Source organism: Primulina huaijiensis, chromosome 6 (assembly GCF_012295235.1).
Source record: "Primulina huaijiensis isolate GDHJ02 chromosome 6, ASM1229523v2, whole genome shotgun sequence".
NCBI lineage: Eukaryota > Viridiplantae > Streptophyta > Magnoliopsida > Lamiales > Gesneriaceae > Primulina > Primulina huaijiensis.
In genome coordinates this window covers 8,216,594-8,227,298 of record NC_133311.1, presented here as the reverse complement: position 1 = coordinate 8,227,298, position 10,705 = coordinate 8,216,594, and the positions used below count along the sequence as shown (strand labels likewise).

At 36.4% G+C, this 10,705-nt stretch overlaps 1 non-coding gene across 1 annotated transcript; it reads right to left on the bottom strand.

Annotated features, from left to right (window-relative positions):
- Positions 1–9,072: 9,072 nt before the first annotated feature.
- Positions 9,073–9,181, bottom strand: LOC140980040 (small nucleolar RNA R71). Its single transcript, XR_012175870.1, has one exon. It is a non-coding gene; the product is annotated as a small nucleolar RNA R71 (small nucleolar RNA).
- Positions 9,182–10,705: the final 1,524 nt, after the last annotated feature.

Sequence of the window (10,705 nt, the reverse complement as noted above, 5' to 3'; positions counted from 1 at the left end):
CATGCATGGGAGGTGAAAGGTTGGGAGACAACTTTTTCAATCTCCAAGGCTTGGGATACTAAAAGTGTTTTTAGCTTTTCCCACAACCAAGACAACTCATTCCCTTCCCCATTCTACCTACCTTGGCCGAAACTTTCTTTCGATTCTTTAAAAAAATTTTCTCTCATCTTGTTCTTCAATAATTGGAGAAACAATTATCTTCTCAAAGAAAAATGCCCTACATTTTTTAGTGCAAGTGTAAGGTGGATCTTTTAAGTTTGGTGGTGGGCTTGATTTTGAAGGAAGGACTCAAGAACAAGGAGAGCTTGTAGATTTGTCTTGCCTTTGAAGAGCCAAGTTGTTTACAACTTGGTTGGAGCCATTACATCAACCTTTGAGATTGATAGGTACATTTCTAAACACACAATGAATGTCATTTTTGTGTTTTTGTATTTGCTACACATCTTAGTAGAGGTGTTCGAATTTTTGCCCTTGAAAATATGATTTTCGAAAATTTTAACTTCCGTTGCGCATTTGAACACCTAAAATCTTTCCCTTTTCAATGCGCACACCTCGTCGCGCATGTGCGCCAACATCTCTGGACTTGGCAATCACCAATACATCTCCTCGCGCATATGCGCGCCTTGTCTCGTGCATATGCGCGAGGTCCTCTGTCCTCGCGATAAGCCTTGCTCGCAAAGTTCTGTCCCGACTTCTTGGCTACTGCCCTCCTCGCGCATATGCGCGCCAAGTCTCGCGCATATGCGTGAGGTCCTCTGCCTTTGCGATTGGCTTCTCGCGCATATGCGCGAATCTTCTCGCGCATGTGCAGTAAATCTCTGCCCGTCCCCCATGTGTTATCACATACAATCTCAAATAAAGTCTCGGATTGATCCTTCTATAATCATATCAATTCATCAGGTAATCAATATCAGATTACGATAATCAAATCTCTGATTCACAGTGTAAAAGCTCAGGCGTTACAACTAGCATGGCTAGGACTCTTCTTGCGACTAAACCATCCCCTGGCCGAGCCCTGGCCCAAGCCGTGACCCTCCAGCCCCCTTCCACAAGGAACCCGATCACTCAATAACCCCATGACAGCCGAAATTGCTTCTAGCTTGGTTTTCTTGTTTTCCTTCAACTTTGGTGATTAGGGTGTGTTTTTTAGAACCTTAACTCATGTATAAACATCACTTGTTCATAACCTAAGATCATGGCAGCCTCTTTACATAATAAATCCATGAATTTGCATCAAAATCTCAAGTTTCCTCATATGTGCATGCAATATTTCGAAAAAAATCAAAGAAACTTCATGCTTTTCATACACACGATATTTAAAATGATAATACGATGTGATAGATGAGAAAAGGAGATATATGGCGTGCCTTTGCTTTTTATACGCATGAATTTACGTTGACGACGAAGAACGGGGCAAGACCTTGGCTTGACACTACCTTGAACCTTCGAATTCCTCCACAATAAATTCTGTGTGTATCGTGTATAGGGAGTGGGGAGAGTTTCGTGTTGGTTGGAGTGTGTGGCCGCGAGTATGGTATAGGTTTGGTAGGGTTCCATATATTTATACTCTAATTAACTCACCAATTAAGGCTTAGGCCTAATAAAAAAAGTTTAGGCACCTTAGTGCTTGATTAAAGTTTAATTAACATCTTATAATAGTTTTGGTTACAAAAGTTTGTGAATTTAATATTCGGGTTGCCAAAACGTTCATATTTTTGTTGAAAAACCAACACCGATAAAATTTACGTCCCGACGTATAAAATCACCTCAAAACCCTTATTTTCAAAAATATGAAAAACCATCACTCATATTTGAAATAATTAAAATTAATTATTTAATAAAAACATTTTACGTCTTTCAGCCATCGGTCTCCGTTCTTCGATCGCAACTTGAATATCCCTTAAAAATATAATTTTATGCATAATGATAATAAAAATCGTATTTAGCATATAATCATGCATGTCACATAATCGATTAAGCAATTAAATCAATTAATTACTTATTTCTCATATTTCTTAAACTTGCATGCAGTTGGGTTACTTTGTCTTAATTTTGGACCTTACAATTCTTCCCCCCTTAAATAAAATTCCGTTCTCGAAATTAGAACTTACCGAATAATTCTAGATAGCGATCCTTCAAGTCCCTCTCGGTTTCCCAAGTAGCTTCTTCTTCCGAGTGATTCAGCCACTTGACTTTGACCATTGGAATGACTCTGTTTCGCAGTCTCCTTTCCTGTCTTTCCAGGATTAGGACATGTCTTTCTTCATAAGTCATATTTAGAGTTAATTGTAGAGGTTCATAATTTAGCACATGTGATGGGTTCGACATGTACTTCCGCAGCATCGAAATATGGAACACATTTTGAACTCCCAATAACATTGGTGGTAATGCCACTCTATAAGCTAGTGTCACAATCCTCTCCAAAATCTCAAACGGACCAATAAATCTTGAACTTAACTTGCCCTTATTGCCAAAGCGCATAACACCCTTCATAGGTGCTACTTTCACAAATATATGATCTCCCACTGCAAACTCTAAGTCCCTTCGTCTTTTGTCTGCATAACTCTTTTGTCGGCTTTGCGCAGTCTTCATTCTATCACAAATTTTGACTACAAGCTCGGCAGTCTCTTCAATCACATCCGAACCAATCTCTCTTCTTTCCCCAACCTCGTCCCAATGAATAGGAGATCTACATTTTCTTCTATACAGTGCGTCAAAAATATCCATCCCGATAGATGATTGGAAACTATTATTGTAGGTGAAGTCCACTAGAGGTAATTTTGGTTCCAGCTGCCTTGGAAATCAATAACACATGCTCGTAGTAGATCTTCCAAATTTTGAATAACTCTTTCGGACTGACCATCGGTTTGAGGATGGAACGCTGTACTAAATATTAATTTGGTCCCCATCGCTGCATGCAGACTATTCCAAAAAGATGACGTGAATCTCGTATCTCTGTCAGAAACAATAGACACTGGAATCCCATGCAGACGAACTATCTCTCGAATAAATAAGTCGGCGTACTGAATCATGGTGAAAGTCGTCTTAATAGGTAGAAAATGCGCTGATTTTGTAAGACGGTCAACTATCACCCATATAGCATTGAATCCCTTAACAGTATTGGGAAATCCCCAACAAAGTCCATATTGATATTTTCCCATTTCCACTCGGGAATAGGGAGTGGCTTCAATTTCCCCGCTGGTCTTTGATGTTCTGCTTTAACTTGCTGACAAGTCAAACACTCGGATACGAAACTCAAAATGTCCCTCTTCATGCCTGGCTTCATTCATAATAATATCTTTCAAAGAATCGTCACTAGGAACCCATAAACGCTCTCGATAACGAACTAAACCATCCACCTCGGTCTATAACTTTCGGCCCTTGGCTTCATCTCTAGCTCTCCATTTTTGCAACTGCTCGTCATTGGACTGTCCAACACGAATTCTATCTCTCAAGGTCGACTGTACTGATAACGTGGCAAGATTTGGGGCCTCGCCCCTAGCATACACTGTAAGCTCAAACCGTTGTATCTCGGACTGCAGCGGTCTTTGGAGTGATGATTGTGTGATAACTGCTGCTTTTCTACTTAATGCGTCTGCCACTACATTAGCTTTTCTCGGATGGTAGCTAATTTCACAATCATAATCCTTTACCAATTCAAGCCATCTACGCTGTCTCATATTCAACTCCTTTTGGGTAAAGAAGTATTTTAAACTTTTATGGTCGGTGAATATCTTGCACTTCTCCCCATATAGGTAGTGTCTCCAGATTTTTAGTGCAAAGACTACTGCTGCAAGCTCAAGATCATGAGTAGGGTAGTTCTTATCGTGAATTTTCAGCTTCCTCGACGCATAGGCGATAACTCTGTCATTTTGCATTAGAACTGCGCCTAAACCAAGTTTAGAAGCGTCGGTATAAAGAACATACTCCCCTTACCCCGATGGTATAGAGAACACTGGTGCTGATATCAAGGCTTGCTTTAACTTGTCAAAACTGTCTTGGCACTCGGGTCCCCAAAAAAACTTTGCATTCTTCTTAGTCAAGGCGGTCATAGGTACCGCTATAGATGAGAACCCCTGAATAAACTTGCGATAATAGCCAGCTAGTTCCAAGAAACTGCAAATCTCGGTAACACTCTTTGGTGCTGGCCACTCTTTCACTGCTTCCACTTTACTCGGATCAACTTCAACGCCGTCACTAGAAATGATGTGGCCTAAGAAGGCCAATCTATCAAGCCAAAACTCGCACTTGCTAAATTTTACATAAAGCTTCCTGTCTTGTAGTACTTGCAGTGCTGTCCTCAGATGACGGATATGCTCCTCTTTGCTCTTGGAATAGATCAATATGTCATCAATGAAGACTATAATAAACTGATCCAGATACGGCTGGAACACGTGATTCATGAGATCCATGAAGATCGCTGGTGCGTTGGTCAACCCAAATGGCATGACCATAAACTCATAGTGTTCATATCTTGTGCGAAATGCTGTCTTGTGAACATCTAACTCTTTTCCTTTCAATTGATGGTATCCAGATCGCAGATCAATCTTAGAAAATATCGATGCTCCTTGCAGCTGATCAATTAAATCTTCAATCTTGGCAGTGGATACTTATTCTTGATAGTGACTCTATTAAGCTCGCGATAATCAATACAAAGACGCATACTACCATCTTTTTTCTCCACAAATAATACCGGCGCGCCCTATGGAGAATAACTAGGGCGAATGAAACCCTTGTCTAGCAATTCTTGGATTTGCTCTTTTAGTTCTTTGATTTCGGCAGGTGCTAGACGATAAGGTGCTTTAAATCTAGGAACAGTGCCCGACATCAGATCAATATAGAATTCCACTTCAGGATCGGGTGGAATACCAGAAACGTCCTCGAGAAAGACGCTAGGAAAATCTCTGGCAATATCAACATCTTCTAACTTCTGAGTGATAGATGCATGTGCGGTAGTGACACATGCTAGAAAAGCTTGGCATCTGTGTTTAATAAGCTTCCTTGCACATAGACAGGAGATGATGTGCGGCATTTACTTGTTTCTCGCCGCCTCAAAGACAAAAGTTCTACCACTAGGCAGTGAAATAGACACTGATCGCTGACTAAAATCAATCGAAGCTCCATTTTTTCATAGCCAATCCATCCCAAGTATAATATCAAATTCGGGCATATGAAGCACAATAAGATCTGCCCGAACCACATCTTTGCATAAACGAAGCTCCAGATCTTTGACAATTCTAGATATGAGCATTTGATCACCGGAAGGAATAGAAACTTTGAAACCCAAACCCATATCTTGAGGAGTAATATTCAGTCTTTTGATGAAGGTTTCAGATATGAACGAACGTGTAGCTCCTGAATATAGCAAAGCATAGGTAGCTACTCCTTGAATGTTAATCCTTCCTGCGGCGAAAATGTCTTTTATATCTTTTCGTGTTGAAGTTTAAAGAATTTCTATCATTAATTTCCCGAAGTTATATGAAGATTACGCGTTGAACTTAAGCATTTCTTGAAAAATTGCGTTTTAGCCCTTCAATTTTTTGAAATTTGCATTATAGTACCTATAATTTCGAATTATTACATTCCAACGCTTATATATTTTTGAAAATTCTTATTTTGATCCCTTAAGTTTCAAAATTTTGATTTGTGGTCCTTAAAGATTCGATATTATCATTTAGGTCCCTTGGCTTTCGGTTAATAGCACTATGGTCATTTAATTATCGAGAATTACATTTTAGTCCTCAAATTTTCGAAAATTGTAAATTTGTCCTTGGAAATTTCGAAACTCCTATAGATCCCTTAGTTATGATTTTCTTTAAATTTTGGCCCTCAAACTTTTTATTTGGAATCACTTCATCCTTTACATAAAATAAGGCACAAAATTAATATCACTATCTATGGTTTCTAAAATCATATCTTAAATCCAACTAAGTAGAACATGTAACTTACTTTCCACTAGGTTAACTCTTGTTCCCAATTCAATTTTTAATAACCAATTTAACATTTCATGCAATAATAAGAAATTATAAAAATGTTAAATGACTAGGTTACCCGTGATAAGAGTAGTGTCGGCTTCCTCCTCTGCTTCTTCAGCATTCATAACATAAGCTCGTCCCACAGTAGGTGCTTTCCTCTTCGGGCAATCCGCAACTTTTCGCTCATTATCTTTGTAGTAGAAACACTTGAACGTCCCCCATTCGCATTTTCCAAGATGTAGGCGATTACGCTCCTTGCATGGTTGTGTCTCAGCAGGCTGTGGTGCTCTTGGATTTTGTGGCCTTTGCTGTCTTTGCTTCTTGTTTTGACCTTGGGGCTTTTGAGTCCCTTGAGGTCTAGAAGGACCCGTGTACTGTTTCTTGTTTGGCTTATTATTATTGTGGTGTTGTTGCCTCTTACGCAGTAACTCAAACTCAATGTCCCTCAAAGATTGCTCAAACTTGAATGGACAGGTAGTAGCAGTAGCATAATCCAATGGATGCATCATCATAACATTATTTCGTAAGGTGGGACGTAGGCCATCCATGAATTGTCTAAGCTTCTCCTCAGGATCCCTCGCAATAAGGGGCACAAAGTGACAACCCCTATCAAATTTCTTCACAAACTCCGCAAAAGTCAAGTCTTCCTGACGGAGGCTCATAAACTCTCTCTTCAGTCGCCCTCTAACATCAGCAGTAAAATATTTCTCATAGAAAATCTCCTTGAATCGAGGCCAAGTAATAGTAGCAAGGTCAACACCATGCTCGGCTCCTTCCCACCATAAGGAAACATCATCCCTAAACAGGTAAGTGGCACACCTCACACGGTCAACATCCCCCATATTAAGATAACGAAAGTGTACCTCGAGTGAACGAATCCAACTCTCAGCAGCAAAGGGATCGGTGGTGCCAAAAAATTCCTATGGCCCTAGCCTCCTAATAAAGATAAAAAAATTGTATATTAATTAAATGTTTTATAATATAAATTTAAAGTTTTTGTTTTATTAAATGTTTAAATATTATATGTTTTATAATAAATTGCATAAAATATAAGTTGTTGCGTAATTATAAGTTTTTACTATTTTTACAGGCTCGATAAAACAAGAATAACCTTGGCGTTGCAAATGGGATTAAGATGATTCTTGGACCTGTAGAAAGTTAATGATAATATCTACAATATTGGTAACAAACATGAGATAAAAATCTTCTCACAATTGGGATAAAATTAAGCAATAAATAAAGTTATCGAAGAAGTGAAAGTTTTACTATGCTCTAGCATTTTGACTATATCTCTCAAATTACTTGGTCAAATGGTTAAAAAAAATACCATAATTCAAACAACTCAATTATCTACATGTTTTATTTTATGTGAAAAAGAAAATTCAGATGAGAAGATTTTCAAAAGTGATGTGTATTAAAATATAATTTCTTGGAACACCAATGAAGACTTATGTGTAAAAAAATAATATTTTATTTGTGGTTGTCTCCCCAAATTTGGCTATAAATAGGGGTGCATTGTAATGAATTGAGATATCCCTCATTTTATGAACAAACTTTTGAGTTCATAATATTTCTTTCTATATATTTTCTTTATTTCTTCATTTAAATATAATTAGCATGTTAATTTCATATTCAAAGTTTTACAATTTGAATAATGAATAGCTAACTTCCTAAAGTTGAGATGAAAAGGTGAAACTCTTGGCATGATAATAAGGTTATTAAAATGTAAGAATTTATGTTTTATATTATTTATTGTTTATGTTATATTTATTTCTTTAAGCATTTTTATACCCTATTTATAAGTGGGAATTTTGATTTATTGTTGCTATAAATTCTTGGAACCATTTAAATGTTAGTTTGGTATTACCAACCATTTAAAGTGGGTGCCTTGATTTAATATATATGAATATATTATAATATTAAATTCTTGGAACCATTTAAATGTTAGTTTGGTATTACCAACCATTTAAAGTGGATGCCTTGATTTATTATATATGAATATATCATTATATTAATTTCTTGGTACCATTTAAATGTTTGTTTGGTTTTACCAACCATTTAAAGTGGGAACCTTGATTTAGTGTTTACAAATATATATATAGCACAATAAATACTTGACAGCATTTATAAGTTTTGGTATATATTATATACTTATAAGATAATAATATATAACATAATATAGATATGATTATTTAATATATTGGAACCATTTTAATAAGTGGATTTCAATAATTTTCATTAATGTTAACTTTATTAAAATACCAAGAATGGATCCTTTAATCTCAACTACTTAAATTAAAATTTGAACAATTAAAATTATCAATTAAAGATTAAAACAATTAAAAGAAAAATAAAACAAAACAAATGGACATTGTAGTGAACTTGTAATTACCTTAGCTTCCCTATGGATATGATAATTGGACTCATCGAATTATACTACTTGTGGACAACCTGCTCTTGGGAGTGCAACAATCAAAGCTGCAACAAGTTTTTGGCGCCGTTGCCGGGGAAGTATAATTTAATTTCAAGTCTATTTAATTTATATTTTATTCTTCTTTCTTTGAATTTTTATTGTTTTTGTGTGTTTTTCTTCTTTTTCTTTTGCATTTTCTTGAGAATTATTTGGTCACGTACACTTAGTAGTCGACTCATTCAAAATAACCCTTTATTTTCACAAAACATGGCGGAAGAACCCATCCAAGAAAATGAAGATGAAATTCAATCTCAACATGATAATGATAGGCGAAGAACGCTTAGAGATCACATGAATCCTACACGTACTAGTGCAACTTCATGTCTAGTTTTTCCTCCTGATGCATTTCATTTCAATTTTAAGCCTGGTATTATCCAACTTTTACTCAACTTTCATGGCTTAGATTCTGAAAATCCATACATGCATTTACTAGAATTTGAAGAAGTGTGCAACACATATAATGATTTAAACTGTAGCATGAACACCATTCGACTTAAGCTTTTTCCTTTTTCTTTAAAAGATAAAGCTAAACTTGGCTACAAAATCTTAGATTGGGATCCATTCTAACTTGGGATGAATTGCAACAACAATTTTTGAAAAAGTATTTTCCATCTCATAGAACAAATTCTTTCAAAAGGCAAATCATCACTTTCACTCAAAAACAAGGAGAAACTTTTTATCAGTGATGGGATAGATATAAAGAATTGCTTAATCTTTGTCCACATCATGGTTTTGAAATTTGCAGAGTCGTTTCTCAATTTTATGAAGGCTTAACACCTAAAGATAGGCAAATGGTTGAATTTATGTGTAATGGAACATTTGAGGATAAAGATCCAAATGAGGCAATTGAGTATCTCGATTCATTAACTGAAAATTCTCAAAATTAGGACACTATAGGTACAATCGAACCATCAAACAAGATTCAATCTCCCACATCTTGTGGAGGTATGTACACTCTCAAGGATGAACATGATCTCCAAGCTAGATTTACCTCTTTGGCAAGAAAGGTTGAAGCACTTGAATTGAAAAAGAATGGTCGATTGAAATATGTTCAAGAAATTGCGTGTCACATCTGTGATACAAGTGATCATTCTACAAAAGATTCTTCCACTTTGCCCTCTTTTAAAGAATGTCTCCATTAACAAGCCAATGTTTTAAACAATTTTAAAAGGCCAAATTTTGAACCATTTTCTCAAAGTTACAATCTAGGTTGGCGAAATCATCCAAATTTTAGTTGGAGGAATGATAATGCTACACAATTTTCACAACCACATTTCCAAAATCCACAAAATTTTCAAAATTATGCACCTTATGTTCCTCCACCTAAAAGGAACTTGGAAGATACATTGAATTCTTTCATTGCAAAGCAAGAGTCTAACAATACTCAAACTGCTCAAACCATGACAGATTTGAAAGATACTCTTGCTAAATGTGCAGCTGCACTTAATGTTCATGAAAAAGGTAAATTTCATTCACAACCACAGCCTAATCCAAAGGATCATTATACAAAAATTGGAACTTCTGGAACTCAACCGATAGATCAGGTAAAATCTGTTATTAACCTTCGCAGTGTAAGGTTGTGGAAAAATCCATTCTTGAACCTTGTGAAGAAGATGATCAATCAACTCCAAAGGGTAAGGAAGTGGAACCCATAACTTGCGAAGAGGAGGATCAACAGACAGTGTCACCACCATTCCCTCATGCATTGAAAAATTGTAAGGGCCTAGAAATCCGTATTTGAAAAATTGCGGAAAAATTAAAAATTTTCTTTTTAAATAAATAAAATTGCCCCATATAATGTATCATGTTTAAAAATAGCAGCGGAAGAAATTAATGTTGTAAAAATAACTGTAAAAAAATTTATCCAACGGTAGATAAAAATGTTTGAGCGATAACAACAATAAATGCTGAAAATGAGGTCCTCGGGTCCCACTACTGCCGACTCGAGCTGGCTCACTGATCCCCGCCCTCGGTCCCGACATCATCAGTACCTACAACAATCAAGTCTAGTGAGCCTAAAGACTCAGCATGCATATATCGTAAATAACAAGTAAATAAATAATAAAGTCGCATGCAAGTGAAAATTTCCTGTACTGAGGTGTAACGTAAAATATCATTTCAATGGTAATTATAGTACGTGCATAACTGAACTGAAAATATCATAGTGAAAATGTTTGCTCCTTGGAGCCCTGTAATGAAATAACTTGTAATAATTTTCTGGTGAGATTATGGTCTACGCAAGTGGTCCCTGAACTGA